Source organism: Lissotriton helveticus, chromosome 2_1 (genome assembly GCF_964261635.1).
Source record: "Lissotriton helveticus chromosome 2_1, aLisHel1.1, whole genome shotgun sequence".
Classification (NCBI taxonomy): domain Eukaryota; kingdom Metazoa; phylum Chordata; class Amphibia; order Caudata; family Salamandridae; genus Lissotriton; species Lissotriton helveticus.
Genome location: NC_136059.1, coordinates 1,424,213,714 through 1,424,236,650, shown reverse-complemented (window position 1 = coordinate 1,424,236,650; position 22,937 = coordinate 1,424,213,714).

Here is a 22,937-nt window from a genome sequence, read left to right as displayed (position 1 = left end):
TTGCTAAAATGTGCCTCTCTACTCTTCACTGAAAAGCTTGGTTCTGCATACATTTTTAGCATACGTTTGCTCCTGCTGGGTCAGCCGAGCAGCAAATTTCTAATTAACCACCTGCTATCATGAGAGACATCAGGGCTGCATCTTTTGAGCCCAGTACTGAGCCTGAAAAGCATTTCGAACCCCACTTACAAGTGAAACTTGCTAAAATGTGCCTCTCTGCTCTTCACTGAAAAGCTTGGTTCTGCATACATTTTTAGCATACGTTTGCTCCTGCTGGGTCAGCCAAGCAGCAAATTTCTACTTAACCACCTGCTATCATGATAGACATCAGGGCTGCATCTTTTGAGCCCAGTACTGAGCCTGAAAAGCGTTTCCAACCCCACTTACAAGTGAAACTTGCTAAAATGTGCCTCTCTGCTCTTCACTGAAAAGCTTGGTTCTGTATACATTTTTAGCATACGTTTGCTCCTGCTGGGTCAGCCGAGCAGCAAATTTCTACTTTACCACCTGCTATCATGAGAGACATCAGGGCTGCATCTTTAGAGCCCAGTACTGAGCCTGAAAAGCAATTCCAACCCCACTTACAAGTGAAACTTGCTAAAATGTGCCTGGCTGCTCTTCACTGAAAAGCTAGTTCTGCATACATTTTTGGCATACGTTTGCTCCTGCTGGGTCAGCCGAGCAGCGAATTTCTAATTAACCACCTGCTATCATGAGAGACATCAGGGCTGCATCTTTTGAGCCCAGTACTGAGCCTGAAAAGCATTTCCAACCCCACTTACAAGTGAAACTTGCTAAAATGTGCCTGGCTGCTCTTCAGTGAAAAGCTTGGTTCTGCATACATTTTTAGCATACGTTTGCTCCTGCCGGGTTAGCCGAGCAGTGAATTTCTAATTAACCACCTGCTATCATGAGAGACATCAGGGCTGCATCTTTTGAGCCCAGTACTGAGCCTGAAAATCGTTTCCAACCCCACTTACAAGTAAAACTTGCTAAAATGTGCCTCTCTGCTCTTCACTGAAAAGCTTGGTTCTGCATACATTTTTAGCATACGTTTGCTCCTGTTGGGTCAGCCGAGCAGCGAATTTCTAATTAACCACCTGCTATCATGAGAGACATCAGGGCTGCATCTTTTGAGCCTAGTAATGAGCCTGAAAAGCAATTCCAACCCCACTTACAAGTGAAACTTGCTATAATGTGCCTGGCTGCTCTTCACTGAAAAGCTTGGTTCTCCATACATTTTTAGCATACGTTTGCTCCTGCTGGGTCAGCCGAGCAGCAAATTTCTACTTAACCACCTGCTATCATGATAGACATCAGGGCTGCATCTTTTGAGCCCAGTACTGAGCCTGAAAAGCGTTTCCAACCCCACTTACAAGTGAAACTTGCTATAATGTGCCTGGCTGCTCTTCACTGAAAAGCTTGGTTCTGCAACATTTTTAGCATACGTTTGCTCCTGCTGGGTCAGCCGAGCAGAAAATTTCTACTTAACCACCTGCTATCATGAGAGACATCAGGGCTGCATCTTTTGAGCCCAGTACTGAGCCTGAAAAGCATTTCCAACCCCACTTACAAGTGAAACTTGCTAAAATGTGCCTGGCTGCTCTTCACTGAAAAGCTGGTTCTGCAACATTTTTAGCATACGTTTGCTCCTGCTGGGTCAGCCGAGCAGCAAATTTCTACTTAACCACCTGCTATCATGATAGACATCAGGGCTGCATCTTTTGAGCCCAGTACTGAGCCTGAAAAGCGTTTCCAACCCCACTTACAAGTGAAACTTGCTAAAATGTGCCTCTCTGCTCTTCACTGAAAAGCTTGGTTCTGTATACATTTTTAGCATACGTTTGCTCCTGCTGGGTCAGCCGAGCAGCAAATTTCTACTTTACCACCTGCTATCATGAGAGACATCAGGGCTGCATCTTTAGAGCCCAGTACTGAGCCTGAAAAGCAATTCCAACCCCACTTACAAGTGAAACTTGCTAAAATGTGCCTGGCTGCTCTTCACTGAAAAGCTAGTTCTGCATACATTTTTGGCATACGTTTGCTCCTGCTGGGTCAGCCGAGCAGCGAATTTCTAATTAACCACCTGCTATCATGAGAGACATCAGGGCTGCATCTTTTGAGCCCAGTACTGAGCCTGAAAAGCATTTCCAACCCCACTTACAAGTGAAACTTGCTAAAATGTGCCTGGCTGCTCTTCAGTGAAAAGCTTGGTTCTGCATACATTTTTAGCATACGTTTGCTCCTGAAGGGTTAGCCAAGCAGTGAATTTCTAATTAACCACCTGCTATCATGAGAGACATCAGGGCTGCATCTTTTGAGCCCAGTACTGAGCCTGAAAAGCGTTTCCAACCCCACTTACAAGTAAAACTTGCTAAAATGTGCCTCTCTGCTCTTCACTGAAAAGCTTGGTTCTGCATACATTTTTAGCATACGTTTGCTCCTGTTGGGTCAGCCGAGCAGCGAATTTCTAATTAACCACCTGCTATCATGAGAGACATCAGGGCTGCATCTTTTGAGCCTAGTAATGAGCCTGAAAAGCAATTCCAACCCCACTTACAAGTGAAACTTGCTATAATGTGCCTGGCTGCTCTTCACTGAAAAGCTTGGTTCTCCATACATTTTTAGCATACGTTTGCTCCTGCTGGGTCAGCAGAGCAGCAAATTTCTACTTAACCACCTGCTATCATGATAGACATCAGGGCTGCATCTTTTGAGCCCAGTACTGAGCCTGAAAAGCGTTTCCAACCCCACTTACAAGTGAAACTTGCTATAATGTGCCTGGCTGCTCTTCACTGAAAAGCTTGGTTCTGCAACATTTTTAGCATACGTTTGCTCCTGCTGGGTCAGCCGAGCAGAACATTTCTACTTAACCACCTGCTATCATGAGAGACATCAGGGCTGCATCTTTTGAGCCCAGTACTGAGCCTGAAAAGCATTTCCAACCCCACTTACAAGTGAAACTTGCTAAAATGTGCCTGGCTGCTCTTCACTGAAAAGCTGGTTCTGCAACATTTTTAGCATACGTTTGCTCCTGCTGGGTCAGCCGAGCAGCAAATTTCTACTTAACCACCTGCTATCATGAGAGACATCAGGGCTGCATCTTTTGAGCCCAGTACTGAGCCTGAAAAACGTTTCCAACCCCACTTACAAGTGAAACTTGCTAAAATGTGCCTCTCTGCTCTTCACTGAAAAACGTGGTTCTGCATACATTTTTAGCATACGTTTGCTCCTGCTGGGTCAGCCGAGCAGCAAATTTCTACTTAACCACCTGCTATCATGAGAGACATCAGGGCTGCATCTTTTGAGCCCAGTACTGAGCCTGAAAAGCGTTTCCAACCCCACTTACAAGTGAAACTTGCTAAAATGTGCCTCTCTGCTCTTCACTGAAAAGCTTGGTTCTGCATACATTTTTAGCATACGTTTGCTCCTGTTGGGTCAGCCGAGCAGCGAATTTCTAATTAACCACCTGCTATCATGAGAGACATCAGGGCTGCATCTTTTGAGCCCAGTACTGTGCCTGAAAAGTGTTTCCAACCCCACTTACAAGTGAAACTTGCTAAAATGTGCCTCTCTGCTCTTCACTGAAAAGCTTGGTTCTGCATACATTTTTAGAATACGTTTGCTCCTGCTGGGTCAGCCGAGCAGCGAATTTCTAATTAACCACCTGCTATCATGAGAGACATCAGGGCTGCATCTTTAGAGCCCAGTACTGAGCCTGAAAAGCATTTCCAACCCCACTTACAAGTGAAACATGCTAAAATGTGCCTCTCTGCTCTTCACTGAAAAGCTTGTTTCTGCATACATTTTTAGCATACGTTTGCTCCTGCTGGGTCAGCCGAGCAGCGAATTTCTACTTAACCACCTGCTATCATGAGAGACATCAGGGCTGCATCTTTTGAGCCCAGTACTGAGCCTGAAAAGCATTTCCAACCCCACTTACAAGTGAAACTTGCTAAAATGTGCCTGGCTGCTCTTCACTGAAAAGCTGGTTCTGCATACATTTTTGCATACGTTTGCTCCTGTTGGGTCAGCCGAGCAGCGAATTTCTAATTAACCACCTGCTATCATGAGAGACATCAGGGCTGCATCTTTTGAGCCCAGTACTGAGCCTGAAAAGCGTTTCCAACCCCACTTACAAGTGAAACTTGCTAAAATGTGCCTCTCTGCTCTTCACTGAAAAGCTTGGTTCTGCATACATTTTTAGCATACGTTTGCTCCTGCTGGGTCAGCCGAGCAGCAAATTTCTAATTAACCACCTGCTATCATGAGAGACATCAGGGCTGCATCTTTTGAGCCCAGTACTGAGCCTGAAAAGCATTTCGAACCCCACTTACAAGTGAAACTTGCTAAAATGTGCCTCTCTGCTCTTCACTGAAAAGCTTGGTTCTGCATACATTTTTAGCATACGTTTGCTCCTGCTGGGTCAGCCAAGCAGCAAATTTCTACTTAACCACCTGCTATCATGAGAGACATCAGGGCTGCATCTTTTGAGCCCAGTACTGAGCCTGAAAAGCGTTTCCAACCCCACTTACAAGTGAAACTTGCTAAAATGTGCCTGGCTGCTCTTCACTGAAAAGCTGGTTCTGCATACATTTTTGGCATACGTTTGCTCCTGCTGGGTCAGCCGAGCAGTGAATTTCTAATTAACCACCTGCTATCATGAGAGACATCAGGGCTGCATCTTTTGAGCCCAGTACTGAGCCTGAAAAGCGTTTCCAACCCCACTTACAAGTGAAACTTGCTAAAATGTGCCTGGCTGCTCTTCACTGAAAAGCTGGTTCTGCAACATTTTTAGCATACGTTTGCTCCTGCTGGGTCAGCCGAGCATCAAATTTCTACTTAACCACCTGCTATCATGAGAGACATCAGGGCTCGATTCTTTTGAGCCCAGTACTGAGCCTGAAAAGCGTTTCCAACCCCACTTACAAGTGAAACTTGCTAAAATGTGCCTGGCTGCTCTTCAGTGAAAAGCTTGGTTCTGCATACATTTTTAGCATACGTTTGCTCCTGCCGGGTTAGCCGAGCAGTGAATTTCTAATTAACCACCTGCTATCATGAGAGACATCAGGGCTGCATCTTTTGAGCCCAGTACTGAGCCTGAAAACCGTTTCCAACCCGACTTACAAGTGAAACTTGCTAAAATGTGCCTCTCTGCTCTTCACTGAAAAGCTTGGTTCTGCATACATTTTTAGCATACGTTTGCTCCTGCCGGGTCAGCCGAGCGGTGAATTTCTAATTAACCACCTGCTATCATGAGAGACATCAGGGCTGCATCTTTTGAGCCCAGTACTGAGCCTGAAAAGCGTTTCCAACCCCACTTACAAGTAAAACTTGCTAAAATGTGCCTCTCTGCTCTTCACTGAAAAGCTTGGTTCTGCATACATTTTTAGCATACGTTTGCTCCTGTTGGGTCAGCCGAGCAGCGAATTTCTAATTAACCACCTGCTATCATGAGAGACATCAGGGCTGCATCTTTTGAGCCTAGTAATGAGCCTGAAAAGCAATTCCAACCCCACTTACAAGTGAAACTTGCTATAATGTGCCTGGCTGCTCTTCACTGAAAAGCTTGGTTCTCCATACATTTTTAGCATACGTTTGCTCCTGCTGGGTCAGCCGAGCAGCAAATTTCTACTTAACCACCTGCTATCATGATAGACATCAGGGCTGCATCTTTTGAGCCCAGTACTGAGCCTGAAAAGCGTTTCCAACCCCACTTACAAGTGAAACTTGCTATAATGTGCCTGGCTGCTCTTCACTGAAAAGCTTGGTTCTGCAACATTTTTAGCATACGTTTGCTCCTGCTGGGTCAGCCGAGCAGAAAATTTCTACTTAACCACCTGCTATCATGAGAGACATCAGGGCTGCATCTTTTGAGCCCAGTACTGAGCCTGAAAAGTGTTTCCAACCCCACTTACAAGTGAAACTTGCTAAAATGTGCCTCTCTGCTCTTCACTGAAAAGCTTGGATCTGCATACATTTTTAGCATACGTTTGCTCCTGCTGGGTCAGCCGAGCAGCAAATTTCTACTTTACGACCTGCTATCATGAGAGACATCAGGGCTGCATCTTTTGAGCCCAGTACTGAGCCTGAAAAGCAATTCCAACCCCACTTACAAGTGAAACTTGCTAAAATGTGCCTGGCTGCTCTTCACTGAAAAGCTGGTTCTGCAACATTTTTAGAATACGTTTGCTTCTGCTGGGTCAGCCGAGCAGCAAATTTCTACTTAACCACCTGCTATCATGAGAGACATCAGGGCTGCATCTTTTGAGCCCAGTACTGAGCCTGAAAAGCGTTTCCAACCCCACTTACAAGTGAAACTTGCTAAAATGTGCCTCTATGCTCTTCACTGAAAAGCTTGGTTCTGCATACATTTTTAGCATACGTTTGCTCCTGCTGGGTCAGCCGAGCAGCAAATTTCTACTTAACCACCTGCTATCATGAGAGACATCAGGGCTGCATCTTTTGAGCCCAGTAATGAGCCTGAAAAGCAATTCCAACCCCACTTACAAGTGAAACTTGCTAAAATGTGCCTCTCTGCTCTTCACTGAAAAGCTTGGTTCTCCATACATTTTTAGCATACGTTTGCTCCTGCTGGGTTAGCCGAGCAGCAAATTTCTACTTAACCACCTGCTATCATGATAGACATCAGGGCTGCATCTTTTGAGCCCAGTACTGAGCCTGAAAAGCGTTTCCAACCCCACTTACAAGTGAAACTTGCTAAAATGTGCCTCTCTGCTCTTCACTGAAAAGCTTGGTTCTGTATACATTTTTAGCATACGTTTGCTCCTGCTGGGTCAGCCGAGCAGCAAATTTCTACTTTACCACCTGCTATCATGAGAGACATCAGGGCTGCATCTTTAGAGCCCAGTACTGAGCCTGAAAAGCAATTCCAACCCCACTTACAAGTGAAACTTGCTAAAATGTGCCTGGCTGCTCTTCACTGAAAAGCTAGTTCTGCATACATTTTTGGCATACGTTTGCTCCTGCTGGGTCAGCCGAGCAGCGAATTTCTAATTAACCACCTGCTATCATGAGAGACGTCAGGGCTGCATCTTTTGAGCCCAGTACTGAGCCTGAAAAGCGTTTCCAACCCGACTTACAAGTGAAACTTGCTAAAATGTGCCTCTCTGCTCTTCACTGAAAAGCTTGGTTCTGCATACATTTTTAGCATACGTTTGCTCCTGCCGGGTCAGCCGAGCGGTGAATTTCTAATTAACCACCTGCTATCATGAGAGACATCAGGGCTGCATCTTTTGAGCCCAGTACTGAGCCTGAAAAGCGTTTCCAACCCCACTTACAAGTAAAACTTGCTAAAATGTGCCTCTCTGCTCTTCACTGAAAAGCTTGGTTCTGCATACATTTTTAGCATACGTTTGCTCCTGTTGGGTCAGCCGAGCAGCGAATTTCTACTTAACCACCTGCTATCATGATAGACATCAGGGCTGCATCTTTTGAGCCCAGTACTGAGCCTGAAAAGCGTTTCCAACCCCACTTACAAGTGAAACTTGCTATAATGTGCCTGGCTGCTCTTCACTAAAAAGCTTGGTTCTGCAACATTTTTAGCATACGTTTGCTCCTGCTGGGTCAGCCGAGCAGAAAATTTCTACTTAACCACCTGCTATCATGAGAGACATCAGGGCTGCATCTTTTGAGCCCAGTACTGAGCCTGAAAAGTGTTTCCAACCCCACTTACAAGTGAAACTTGCTAAAATGTGCCTCTCTGCTCTTCACTGAAAAGCTTGGATCTGTATACATTTTTAGCATACGTTTGCTCCTGCTGGGTCAGCCGAGCAGCAAATTTCTACTTTACGACCTGCTATCATGAGAGACATCAGGGCTGCATCTTTAGAGCCCAGTACTGAGCCTGAAAAGCAATTCCAACCCCACTTACAAGTGAAACTTGCTAAAATGTGCCTGGCTGCTCTTCACTGAAAAGCTGGTTCTGCAATATTTTTAGCATACGTTTGCTTCTGCTGGGTCAGCCGAGCAGCAAATTTCTAATTAACCACCTGCTATCATGAGAGACATCAGGGCTGCATCTTTTGAGCCCAGTACTGAGCCTGAAAAGCGTTTCCAACCCCACTTACAAGTGAAACTTGCTAAAATGTGCCTGGCTGCTCTTCACTGAAAAGCTGGTTCTGCAACATTTTTAGAATACGTTTGCTTCTGCTGGGTCAGCCGAGCAGCAAATTTCTACTTAACCACCTGCTATCATGAGAGACATCAGGGCTGCATCTTTTGAGCCCAGTACTGAGCCTGAAAAGCGTTTCCAACCCCACTTACAAGTGAAACTTGCTAAAATGTGCCTCTATGCTCTTCACTGAAAAGCTTGGTTCTGCATACATTTTTAGCATACGTTTGCTCCTGCTGGGTCAGCCGAGCAGCAAATTTCTACTTAACCACCTGCTATCATGAGAGACATCAGGGCTGCATCTTTTGAGCCCAGTAATGAGCCTGAAAAGCAATTCCAACCCCACTTACAAGTGAAACTTGCTAAAATGTGCCTCTCTGCTCTTCACTGAAAAGCTTGGTTCTCCATACATTTTTAGCATACGTTTGCTCCTGCTGGGTCAGCCGAGCAGCAAATTTCTACTTAACCACCTGCTATCATGATAGACATCAGGGCTGCATCTTTTGAGCCCAGTACTGAGCCTGAAAAGCGTTTCCAACCCCACTTACAAGTGAAACTTGCTAAAATGTGCCTCTCTGCTCTTCACTGAAAAGCTTGGTTCTGTATACATTTTTAGCATACGTTTGCTCCTGCTGGGTCAGCCGAGCAGCAAATTTCTACTTTACCACCTGCTATCATGAGAGACATCAGGGCTGCATCTTTAGAGCCCAGTACTGAGCCTGAAAAGCAATTCCAACCCCACTTACAAGTGAAACTTGCTAAAATGTGCCTGGCTGCTCTTCACTGAAAAGCTGGTTCTGCATACATTTTTGGCATACGTTTGCTCCTGCTGGGTCAGCCGAGCAGCGAATTTCTAATTAACCACCTGCTATCATGAGAGACATCAGGGCTGCATCTTTTGAGCCCAGTACTGAGCCTGAAAAGCATTTCCAACCCCACTTACAAGTGAAACTTGCTAAAATGTGCCTGGCTGCTCTTCACTGAAAAGCTGGTTCTGCAATATTTTTAGCATACGTTTGCTTCTGCTGGGTCAGCCGAGCAGCGAATTTCTAATTAACCACCTGCTATCATGAGAGACATCAGGGCTGCATCTTTTGAGCCCAGTACTGAGCCTGAAAGGCGTTTCCAACCCCACTTACAAGTGAAACTTGCTAAAATGTGCCTGGCTGCTCTTCACTGAAAAGCTGGTTCTGCAACATTTTTAGCATACGTTTGCTTCTGCTGGGTCAGCCGAGCAGCAAATTTCTACTTAACCACCTGCTATCATGAGAGACATCAGGGCTGCATCTTTTGAGCCCAGTACTGAGCCTGAAAAGCGTTTCCAACCCCACTTACAAGTGAAACTTGCTAAAATGTGCCTCTATGCTCTTCACTGAAAAGCTTGGTTCTGCATACATTTTTAGCATACGTTTGCTCCTGCTGGGTCAGCCGAGCAGCGAATTTCTAATTAACCACCTGCTATCATGAGAGACATCAGGGCTGCATCTTTTGAGCCCAGTACTGAGCCTGAAAAGCATTTCCAACCCCACTTACAAGTGAAACTTGCTAAAATGTGCCTCTCTGCTCTTCACTGAAAAGCTTGGTTCTCCATACATTTTTGGCCTACGTTTGCTCCTGCTGGGTCAGCCGAGCAGCAAATTTCTACTTAACCACCTGCTATCATGATAGACATCACAGTACTGAGCCTGAAAAGCAATTCCAACCCCACTTACAAGTGAAACTTGCTAAAATGTGCCTCTCTGCTCTTCACTGAAAAGCTTGGTTCTCCATACATTTTTAGCATACGTTTGCTTCTGCTGGGTCAGCCGAGCAGCAAATTTCTAATTAACCACCTGCTATCATGAGAGACATCAGGGCTGCATCTTTTGAGCCCAGTACTGAGCCTGAAAAGCGTTTCCAACCCCACTTACAAGTGAAACTTGCTAAAATGTGCCTGGCTGCTCTTCACTCAAAAACGTGGTTCTGCATACATTTTTAGCATACGTTTGCTCCTGCTGGTTCAGCCGAGCAGCAAATTTCTACTTAACCACCTGCTATCATGAGAGACATCAGGGCTGCATCTTTTGAGCCCAGTACTGAGCCTGAAAAACGTTTCCAACCCCACTTACAAGTGAAACTTGCTAAAATGTGCCTGGCTGCTCTTCAGTGAAAAGCTTGGTTCTGCATACATTTTTAGCATACGTTTGCTCCTGCCGGGTTAGCCGAGCAGTGAATTTCTAATTAACCACCTGCTATCATGAGAGACATCAGGGCTGCATCTTTTGAGCCCAGTACTGAGCCTGAAAACCGTTTCCAACCCGACTTACAAGTGAAACTTGCTAAAATGTGCCTCTCTGCTCTTCACTGAAAAGCTTGGTTCTGCATACATTTTTAGCATACGTTTGCTCCTGCCGGGTCAGCCGAGCGGTGAATTTCTAATTAACCACCTGCTATCATGAGAGACATCAGGGCTGCATCTTTTGAGCCCAGTACTGAGCCTGAAAAGCGTTTCCAACCCCACTTACAAGTAAAACTTGCTAAAATGTGCCTCTCTGCTCTTCACTGAAAAGCTTGGTTCTGCATACATTTTTAGCATACGTTTGCTCCTGTTGGGTCAGCCGAGCAGCGAATTTCTAATTAACCACCTGCTATCATGAGAGACATCAGGGCTGCATCTTTTGAGCCTAGTAATGAGCCTGAAAAGCAATTCCAACCCCACTTACAAGTGAAACTTGCTATAATGTGCCTGGCTGCTCTTCACTGAAAAGCTTGGTTCTCCATACATTTTTAGCATACGTTTGCTCCTGCTGGGTCAGCCGAGCAGCAAATTTCTACTTAACCACCTGCTATCATGATAGACATCAGGGCTGCATCTTTTGAGCCCAGTACTGAGCCTGAAAAGCGTTTCCAACCCCACTTACAAGTGAAACTTGCTATAATGTGCCTGGCTGCTCTTCACTGAAAAGCTTGGTTCTGCAACATTTTTAGCATACGTTTGCTCCTGCTGGGTCAGCCGAGCAGAAAATTTCTACTTAACCACCTGCTATCATGAGAGACATCAGGGCTGCATCTTTTGAGCCCAGTACTGAGCCTGAAAAGTGTTTCCAACCCCACTTACAAGTGAAACTTGCTAAAATGTGCCTCTCTGCTCTTCACTGAAAAGCTTGGATCTGTATACATTTTTAGCATACGTTTGCTCCTGCTGGGTCAGCCGAGCAGCAAATTTCTACTTTACGACCTGCTATCATGAGAGACATCAGGGCTGCATCTTTTGAGCCCAGTACTGAGCCTGAAAAGCAATTCCAACCCCACTTACAAGTGAAACTTGCTAAAATGTGCCTGGCTGCTCTTCACTGAAAAGCTGGTTCTGCAACATTTTTAGAATACGTTTGCTTCTGCTGGGTCAGCCGAGCAGCAAATTTCTACTTAACCACCTGCGATCATGAGAGACATCAGGGCTGCATCTTTTGAGCCCAGTACTGAGCCTGAAAAGCGTTTCCAACCCCACTTACAAGTGAAACTTGCTAAAATGTGCCTCTATGCTCTTCACTGAAAAGCTTGGTTCTGCATACATTTTTAGCATACGTTTGCTCCTGCTGGGTCAGCCGAGCAGCAAATTTCTACTTAACCACCTGCTATCATGAGAGACATCAGGGCTGCATCTTTTGAGCCCAGTAATGAGCCTGAAAAGCAATTCCAACCCCACTTACAAGTGAAACTTGCTAAAATGTGCCTCTCTGCTCTTCACTGAAAAGCTTGGTTCTCCATACATTTTTAGCATACGTTTGCTCCTGCTGGGTTAGCCGAGCAGCAAATTTCTACTTAACCACCTGCTATCATGATAGACATCAGGGCTGCATCTTTTGAGCCCAGTACTGAGCCTGAAAAGCGTTTCCAACCCCACTTACAAGTGAAACTTGCTAAAATGTGCCTCTCTGCTCTTCACTGAAAAGCTTGGTTCTGTATACATTTTTAGCATACGTTTGCTCCTGCTGGGTCAGCCGAGCAGCAAATTTCTACTTTACCACCTGCTATCATGAGAGACATCAGGGCTGCATCTTTAGAGCCCAGTACTGAGCCTGAAAAGCAATTCCAACCCCACTTACAAGTGAAACTTGCTAAAATGTGCCTGGCTGCTCTTCACTGAAAAGCTAGTTCTGCATACATTTTTGGCATACGTTTGCTCCTGCTGGGTCAGCCGAGCAGCGAATTTCTAATTAACCACCTGCTATCATGAGAGACATCAGGGCTGCATCTTTTGAGCCCAGTACTGAGCCTGAAAAGCGTTTCCAACCCGACTTACAAGTGAAACTTGCTAAAATGTGCCTCTCTGCTCTTCACTGAAAAGCTTGGTTCTGCATACATTTTTAGCATACGTTTGCTCCTGCCGGGTCAGCCGAGCGGTGAATTTCTAATTAACCACCTGCTATCATGAGAGACATCAGGGCTGCATCTTTTGAGCCCAGTACTGAGCCTGAAAAGCGTTTCCAACCCCACTTACAAGTAAAACTTGCTAAAATGTGCCTCTCTGCTCTTCACTGAAAAGCTTGGTTCTGCATACATTTTTAGCATACGTTTGCTCCTGTTGGGTCAGCCGAGCAGCGAATTTCTAATTAACCACCTGCTATCATGAGAGACATCAGGGCTGCATCTTTTGAGCCTAGTAATGAGCCTGAAAAGCAATTCCAACCCCACTTACAAGTGAAACTTGCTATAATGTGCCTGGCTGCTCTTCACTGAAAAGCTTGGTTCTCCATACATTTTTAGCATACGTTTGCTCCTGCTGGGTCAGCCGAGCAGCAAATTTCTACTTAACCACCTGCTATCATGATAGACATCAGGGCTGCATCTTTTGAGCCCAGTACTGAGCCTGAAAAGCGTTTCCAACCCCACTTACAAGTGAAACTTGCTATAATGTGCCTGGCTGCTCTTCACTGAAAAGCTTGGTTCTGCAACATTTTTAGCATACGTTTGCTCCTGCTGGGTCAGCCGAGCAGAAAATTTCTACTTAACCACCTGCTATCATGAGAGACATCAGGGCTGCATCTTTTGAGCCCAGTACTGAGCCTGAAAAGTGTTTCCAACCCCACTTACAAGTGAAACTTGCTAAAATGTGCCTCTCTGCTCTTCACTGAAAAGCTTGGATCTGTATACATTTTTAGCATACGTTTGCTCCTGCTGGGTCAGCCGAGCAGCAAATTTCTACTTTACGACCTGCTATCATGAGAGACATCAGGGCTGCATCTTTAGAGCCCAGTACTGAGCCTGAAAAGCAATTCCAACCCCACTTACAAGTGAAACTTGCTAAAATGTGCCTGGCTGCTCTTCACTGAAAAGCTGGTTCTGCAATATTTTTAGCATACGTTTGCTTCTGCTGGGTCAGCCGAGCAGCAAATTTCTAATTAACCACCTGCTATCATGAGAGACATCAGGGCTGCATCTTTTGAGCCCAGTACTGAGCCTGAAAAGCGTTTCCAACCCCACTTACAAGTGAAACTTGCTAAAATGTGCCTGGCTGCTCTTCACTGAAAAGCTGGTTCTGCAACATTTTTAGAATACGTTTGCTTCTGCTGGGTCAGCCGAGCAGCAAATTTCTACTTAACCACCTGCTATCATGAGAGACATCAGGGCTGCATCTTTTGAGCCCAGTACTGAGCCTGAAAAGCGTTTCCAACCCCACTTACAAGTGAAACTTGCTAAAATGTGCCTCTATGCTCTTCACTGAAAAGCTTGGTTCTGCATACATTTTTAGCATACGTTTGCTCCTGCTGGGTCAGCCGAGCAGCAAATTTCTACTTAACCACCTGCTATCATGAGAGACATCAGGGCTGCATCTTTTGAGCCCAGTAATGAGCCTGAAAAGCAATTCCAACCCCACTTACAAGTGAAACTTGCTAAAATGTGCCTCTCTGCTCTTCACTGAAAAGCTTGGTTCTCCATACATTTTTAGCATACGTTTGCTCCTGCTGGGTCAGCCGAGCAGCAAATTTCTACTTAACCACCTGCTATCATGATAGACATCAGGGCTGCATCTTTTGAGCCCAGTACTGAGCCTGAAAAGCATTTCCAACCCCACTTACAAGTGAAACTTGCTAAAATGTGCCTCTCTGCTCTTCACTGAAAAGCTTGGTTCTGTATACATTTTTAGCATACGTTTGCTCCTGCTGGGTCAGCCGAGCAGCAAATTTCTACTTTACCACCTGCTATCATGAGAGACATCAGGGCTGCATCTTTAGAGCCCAGTACTGAGCCTGAAAAGCAATTCCAACCCCACTTACAAGTGAAACTTGCTAAAATGTGCCTGGCTGCTCTTCACTGAAAAGCTGGTTCTGCATACATTTTTGGCATACGTTTGCTCCTGCTGGGTCAGCCGAGCAGCGAATTTCTAATTAACCACCTGCTATCACGAGAGACATCAGGGCTGCATCTTTTGAGCCCAGTACTGAGCCTGAAAAGCGTTTCCAACCCCACTTACAAGTGAAACTTGCTAAAATGTGCCTCTATGCTCTTCACTGAAAAGCTTGGTTCTGCATACATTTTTAGCATACGTTTGCTCCTGCTGGGTCAGCCGAGCAGCAAATTTCTACTTAACCACCTGCTATCATGAGAGACATCAGGGCTGCATCTTTTGAGCCCAGTAATGAGCCTGAAAAGCAATTCCAACCCCACTTACAAGTGAAACTTGCTAAAATGTGCCTCTCTGCTCTTCACTGAAAAGCTTGGTTCTCCATACATTTTTAGCATACGTTTGCTCCTGCTGGGTCAGCCGAGCAGCGAATTTCTACTTAACCACCTGCTATCACGAGAGACATCAGGGCTGCATCTTTTGAGCCCAGTACTGAGCCTGAAAAGCATTTCCAACCCCACTTACAAGTGAAACTTGCTAAAATGTGCCTGGCTGCTCTTCACTGAAAAGCTGGTTCTGCATACATTTTTGCATACGTTTGCTCCTGTTGGGTCAGCCGAGCAGCGAATTTCTAATTAACCACCTGCTATCATGAGAGACATCAGGGCTGCATCTTTTGAGCCCAGTACTGAGCCTGAAAAGCGTTTCCAACCCCACTTACAAGTGAAACTTGCTAAAATGTGCCTCTCTGCTCTTCACTGAAAAGCTTGGTTCTGCATACATTTTTAGCATACGTTTGCTCCTGCTGGGTCAGCCGAGCAGCAAATTTCTAATTAACCACCTGCTATCATGAGAGACATCAGGGCTGCATCTTTTGAGCCCAGTACTGAGCCTGAAAAGCATTTCGAACCCCACTTACAAGTGAAACTTGCTAAAATGTGCCTCTCTGCTCTTCACTGAAAAGCTTGGTTCTGCATACATTTTTAGCATACGTTTGCTCCTGCTGGGTCAGCCAAGCAGCAAATTTCTACTTAACCACCTGCTATCATGATAGACATCAGGGCTGCATCTTTTGAGCCCAGTACTGAGCCTGAAAAGCGTTTCCAACCCCACTTACAAGTGAAACTTGCTAAAATGTGCCTCTCTGCTCTTCACTGAAAAGCTTGGTTCTGTATACATTTTTAGCATACGTTTGCTCCTGCTGGGTCAGCCGAGCAGCAAATTTCTACTTTACCACCTGCTATCATGAGAGACATCAGGGCTGCATCTTTAGAGCCCAGTACTGAGCCTGAAAAGCAATTCCAACCCCACTTACAAGTGAAACTTGCTAAAATGTGCCTGGCTGCTCTTCACTGAAAAGCTAGTTCTGCATACATTTTTGGCATACGTTTGCTCCTGCTGGGTCAGCCGAGCAGCGAATTTCTAATTAACCACCTGCTATCATGAGAGACATCAGGGCTGCATCTTTTGAGCCCAGTACTGAGCCTGAAAAGCATTTCCAACCCCACTTACAAGTGAAACTTGCTAAAATGTGCCTGGCTGCTCTTCAGTGAAAAGCTTGGTTCTGCATACATTTTTAGCATACGTTTGCTCCTGCCGGGTTAGCCGAGCAGTGAATTTCTAATTAACCACCTGCTATCATGAGAGACATCAGGGCTGCATCTTTTGAGCCCAGTACTGAGCCTGAAAAGCGTTTCCAACCCCACTTACAAGTAAAACTTGCTAAAATGTGCCTCTCTGCTCTTCACTGAAAAGCTTGGTTCTGCATACATTTTTAGCATACGTTTGCTCCTGTTGGGTCAGCCGAGCAGCGAATTTCTAATTAACCACCTGCTATCATGAGAGACATCAGGGCTGCATCTTTTGAGCCTAGTAATGAGCCTGAAAAGCAATTCCAACCCCACTTACAAGTGAAACTTGCTATAATGTGCCTGGCTGCTCTTCACTGAAAAGCTTGGTTCTCCATACATTTTTAGCATACGTTTGCTCCTGCTGGGTCAGCCGAGCAGCAAATTTCTACTTAACCACCTGCTATCATGATAGACATCAGGGCTGCATCTTTTGAGCCCAGTACTGAGACTGAAAAGCGTTTCCAACCCCACTTACAAGTGAAACTTGCTATAATGTGCCTGGCTGCTCTTCACTGAAAAGCTTGGTTCTGCAACATTTTTAGCATACGTTTGCTCCTGCTGGGTCAGCCGAGCAGAAAATTTCTACTTAACCACCTGCTATCATGAGAGACATCAGGGCTGCATCTTTTGAGCCCAGTACTGAGCCTGAAAAGCATTTCCAACCCCACTTACAAGTGAAACTTGCTAAAATGTGCCTGGCTGCTCTTCACTGAAAAGCTGGTTCTGCAACATTTTTAGCATACGTTTGCTCCTGCTGGGTCAGCCGAGCAGCAAATTTCTACTTAACCACCTGCTATCATGATAGACATCAGGGCTGCATCTTTTGAGCCCAGTACTGAGCCTGAAAAGCGTTTCCAACCCCACTTACAAGTGAAACTTGCTAAAATGTGCCTCTCTGCTCTTCACTGAAAAGCTTGGTTCTGTATACATTTTTAGCATACGTTTGCTCCTGCTGGGTCAGCCGAGCAGCAAATTTCTACTTTACCACCTGCTATCATGAGAGACATCAGGGCTGCATCTTTAGAGCCCAGTACTGAGCCTGAAAAGCAATTCCAACCCCACTTACAAGTGAAACTTGCTAAAATGTGCCTGGCTGCTCTTCACTGAAAAGCTAGTTCTGCATACATTTTTGGCATACGTTTGCTCCTGCTGGGTCAGCCGAGCAGCGAATTTCTAATTAACCACCTGCTATCATGAGAGACATCAGGGCTGCATCTTTTGAGCCCAGTACTGAGCCTGAAAAGCATTTCCAACCCCACTTACAAGTGAAACTTGCTAAAATGTGCCTGGCTGCTCTTCAGTGAAAAGCTTGGTTCTGCATACATTTTTAGCATACGTTTGCTCCTGCCGGGTTAGCCGAGCAGTGAATTTCTAATTAACCACCTGCTATCATGAGAGACATCAGGGCTGCATCTTTTGAGCCCAGTACTGAGCCTGAAAAGCGTTTCCAACCCCACTTACAAGTAAAACTTGCTAAAATGTGCCTCTCTGCTCTTCACTGAAAAGCTTGGTTCTGCATACATTTTTAGCATACGTTTGCTCCTGTTGGGTCAGCCGAGCAGCGAATTTCTAATTAACCACCTGCTATCATGAGAGACATCAGGGCTGCATCTTTTGAGCCTAGTAATGAGCCTGAAAAGCAATTCCAACCCCACTTACAAGTGAAACTTGCTATAATGTGCCTGGCTGCTCTTCACTGAAAAGCTTGGTTCTCCATACATTTTTAGCATACGTTTGCTCCTGCTGGGTCAGCCGAGCAGCAAATTTCTACTTAACCACCTGCTATCATGATAGACATCAGGGCTGCATCTTTTGAGCCCAGTACTGAGCCTGAAAAGCGTTTCCAACCCCACTTACAAGTGAAACTTGCTATAATGTGCCTGGCTGCTCTTCACTGAAAAGCTTGGTTCTGCAACATTTTTAGCATACGTTTGCTCCTGCTGGGTCAGCCGAGCAGAACATTTCTACTTAACCACCTGCTATCATGAGAGACATCAGGGCTGCATCTTTTGAGCCCAGTACTGAGCCTGAAAAGCATTTCCAACCCCACTTACAAGTGAAACTTGCTAAAATGTGCCTGGCTGCTCTTCACTGAAAAGCTGGTTCTGCAACATTTTTAGCATACGTTTGCTCCTGCTGGGTCAGCCGAGCAGCAAATTTCTACTTAACCACCTGCTATCATGAGAGACATCAGGGCTGCATCTTTTGAGCCCAGTACTGAGCCTGAAAAACGTTTCCAACCCCACTTACAAGTGAAACTTGCTAAAATGTGCCTCTCTGCTCTTCACTGAAAAACGTGGTTCTGCATACATTTTTAGCATACGTTTGCTCCTGCTGGGTCAGCCGAGCAGCAAATTTCTACTTAACCACCTGCTATCATGAGAGACATCAGGGCTGCATCTTTTGAGCCCAGTACTGAGCCTGAAAAGCGTTTCCAACCCCACTTACAAGTGAAACTTGCTAAAATGTGCCTCTCTGCTCTTCACTGAAAAGCTTGGTTCTGCATACATTTTTAGAATACGTTTGCTCCTGCTGGGTCAGCCGAGCAGCGAATTTCTAATTAACCACCTGCTATCATGAGAGACATCAGGGCTGCATCTTTAGAGCCCAGTACTGAGCCTGAAAAGCATTTCCAACCCCACTTACAAGTGAAACATGCTAAAATGTGCCTCTCTGCTCTTCACTGAAAAGCTTGTTTCTGCATACATTTTTAGCATACGTTTGCTCCTGCTGGGTCAGCCGAGCAGCGAATTTCTACTTAACCACCTGCTATCATGAGAGACATCAGGGCTGCATCTTTTGAGCCCAGTACTGAGCCTGAAAAGCATTTCCAACCCCACTTACAAGTGAAACTTGCTAAAATGTGCCTGGCTGCTCTTCACTGAAAAGCTGGTTCTGCATACATTTTTGCATACGTTTGCTCCTGTTGGGTCAGCCGAGCAGCGAATTTCTAATTAACCACCTGCTATCATGAGAGACATCAGGGCTGCATCTTTTGAGCCCAGTACTGAGCCTGAAAAGCGTTTCCAACCCCACTTACAAGTGAAACTTGCTAAAATGTGCCTCTCTGCTCTTCACTGAAAAGCTTGGTTCTGCATACATTTTTAGCATACGTTTGCTCCTGCTGGGTCAGCCGAGCAGCAAATTTCTAATTAACCACCTGCTATCATGAGAGACATCAGGGCTGCATCTTTTGAGCCCAGTACTGAGCCTGAAAAGCATTTCGAACCCCACTTACAAGTGAAACTTGCTAAAATGTGCCTCTCTGCTCTTCACTGAAAAGCTTGGTTCTGCATACATTTTTAGCATACGTTTGCTCCTGCTGGGTCAGCCAAGCAGCAAATTTCTACTTAACCACCTGCTATCATGAGAGACATCAGGGCTGCATCTTTTGAGCCCAGTACTGAGCCTGAAAAGCGTTTCCAACCCCACTTACAAGTGAAACTTGCTAAAATGTGCCTGGCTGCTCTTCACTGAAAAGCTGGTTCTGCATACATTTTTGGCATACGTTTGCTCCTGCTGGGTCAGCCGAGCAGTGAATTTCTAATTAACCACCTGCTATCATGAGAGACATCAGGGCTGCATCTTTTGAGCCCAGTACTGAGCCTGAAAAGCGTTTCCAACCCCACTTACAAGTGAAACTTGCTAAAATGTGCCTGGCTGCTCTTCACTGAAAAGCTGGTTCTGCAACATTTTTAGCATACGTTTGCTCCTGCTGGGTCAGCCGAGCATCAAATTTCTACTTAACCACCTGCTATCATGAGAGACATCAGGGCTCGATTCTTTTGAGCCCAGTACTGAGCCTGAAAAGCGTTTCCAACCCCACTTACAAGTGAAACTTGCTAAAATGTGCCTGGCTGCTCTTCAGTGAAAAGCTTGGTTCTGCATACATTTTTAGCATACGTTTGCTCCTGCCGGGTTAGCCGAGCAGTGAATTTCTAATTAACCACCTGCTATCATGAGAGACATCAGGGCTGCATCTTTTGAGCCCAGTACTGAGCCTGAAAACCGTTTCCAACCCGACTTACAAGTGAAACTTGCTAAAATGTGCCTCTCTGCTCTTCACTGAAAAGCTTGGTTCTGCATACATTTTTAGCATACGTTTGCTCCTGCCGGGTCAGCCGAGCGGTGAATTTCTAATTAACCACCTGCTATCATGAGAGACATCAGGGCTGCATCTTTTGAGCCCAGTACTGAGCCTGAAAAGCGTTTCCAACCCCACTTACAAGTAAAACTTGCTAAAATGTGCCTCTCTGCTCTTCACTGAAAAGCTTGGTTCTGCATACATTTTTAGCATACGTTTGCTCCTGTTGGGTCAGCCGAGCAGCGAATTTCTAATTAACCACCTGCTATCATGAGAGACATCAGGGCTGCATCTTTTGAGCCTAGTAATGAGCCTGAAAAGCAATTCCAACCCCACTTACAAGTGAAACTTGCTATAATGTGCCTGGCTGCTCTTCACTGAAAAGCTTGGTTCTCCATACATTTTTAGCATACGTTTGCTCCTGCTGGGTCAGCCGAGCAGCAAATTTCTACTTAACCACCTGCTATCATGATAGACATCAGGGCTGCATCTTTTGAGCCCAGTACTGAGCCTGAAAAGCGTTTCCAACCCCACTTACAAGTGAAACTTGCTATAATGTGCCTGGCTGCTCTTCACTGAAAAGCTTGGTTCTGCAACATTTTTAGCATACGTTTGCTCCTGCTGGGTCAGCCGAGCAGAAAATTTCTACTTAACCACCTGCTATCATGAGAGACATCAGGGCTGCATCTTTTGAGCCCAGTACTGAGCCTGAAAAGTGTTTCCAACCCCACTTACAAGTGAAACTTGCTAAAATGTGCCTCTCTGCTCTTCACTGAAAAGCTTGGATCTGCATACATTTTTAGCATACGTTTGCTCCTGCTGGGTCAGCCGAGCAGCAAATTTCTACTTTACGACCTGCTATCATGAGAGACATCAGGGCTGCATCTTTTGAGCCCAGTACTGAGCCTGAAAAGCAATTCCAACCCCACTTACAAGTGAAACTTGCTAAAATGTGCCTGGCTGCTCTTCACTGAAAAGCTGGTTCTGCAACATTTTTAGAATACGTTTGCTTCTGCTGGGTCAGCCGAGCAGCAAATTTCTACTTAACCACCTGCTATCATGAGAGACATCAGGGCTGCATCTTTTGAGCCCAGTACTGAGCCTGAAAAGCGTTTCCAACCCCACTTACAAGTGAAACTTGCTAAAATGTGCCTCTATGCTCTTCACTGAAAAGCTTGGTTCTGCATACATTTTTAGCATACGTTTGCTCCTGCTGGGTCAGCCGAGCAGCAAATTTCTACTTAACCACCTGCTATCATGAGAGACATCAGGGCTGCATCTTTTGAGCCCAGTAATGAGCCTGAAAAGCAATTCCAACCCCACTTACAAGTGAAACTTGCTAAAATGTGCCTCTCTGCTCTTCACTGAAAAGCTTGGTTCTCCATACATTTTTAGCATACGTTTGCTCCTGCTGGGTTAGCCGAGCAGCAAATTTCTACTTAACCACCTGCTATCATGATAGACATCAGGGCTGCATCTTTTGAGCCCAGTACTGAGCCTGAAAAGCGTTTCCAACCCCACTTACAAGTGAAACTTGCTAAAATGTGCCTCTCTGCTCTTCACTGAAAAGCTTGGTTCTGTATACATTTTTAGCATACGTTTGCTCCTGCTGGGTCAGCCGAGCAGCAAATTTCTACTTTACCACCTGCTATCATGAGAGAGATCAGGGCTGCATCTTTAGAGCCCAGTACTGAGCCTGAAAAGCAATTCCAACCCCACTTACAAGTGAAACTTGCTAAAATGTGCCTGGCTGCTCTTCACTGAAAAGCTAGTTCTGCATACATTTTTGGCATACGTTTGCTCCTGCTGGGTCAGCCGAGCAGCGAATTTCTAATTAACCACCTGCTATCATGAGAGACGTCAGGGCTGCATCTTTTGAGCCCAGTACTGAGCCTGAAAAGCGTTTCCAACCCGACTTACAAGTGAAACTTGCTAAAATGTGCCTCTCTGCTCTTCACTGAAAAGCTTGGTTCTGCATACATTTTTAGCATACGTTTGCTCCTGCCGGGTCAGCCGAGCGGTGAATTTCTAATTAACCACCTGCTATCATGAGAGACATCAGGGCTGCATCTTTTGAGCCCAGTACTGAGCCTGAAAAGCGTTTCCAACCCCACTTACAAGTAAAACTTGCTAAAATGTGCCTCTCTGCTCTTCACTGAAAAGCTTGGTTCTGCATACATTTTTAGCATACGTTTGCTCCTGTTGGGTCAGCCGAGCAGCGAATTTCTAATTAACCACCTGCTATCATGAGAGACATCAGGGCTGCATCTTTTGAGCCTAGTAATGAGCCTGAAAAGCAATTCCAACCCCACTTACAAGTGAAACTTGCTATAATGTGCCTGGCTGCTCTTCACTGAAAAGCTTGGTTCTCCATACATTTTTAGCATACGTTTGCTCCTGCTGGGTCAGCCGAGCAGCAAATTTCTACTTAACCACCTGCTATCATGATAGACATCAGGGCTGCATCTTTTGAGCCCAGTACTGAGCCTGAAAAGCGTTTCCAACCCCACTTACAAGTGAAACTTGCTATAATGTGCCTGGCTGCTCTTCACTAAAAAGCTTGGTTCTGCAACATTTTTAGCATACGTTTGCTCCTGCTGGGTCAGCCGAGCAGCAAATTTCTAATTAACCACCTGCTATCATGAGAGACATCAGGGCTGCATCTTTTGAGCCCAGTACTGAGCCTGAAAAGCGTTTCCAACCCCACTTACAAGTGAAACTTGCTAAAATGTGCCTGGCTGCTCTTCACTGAAAAGCTGGTTC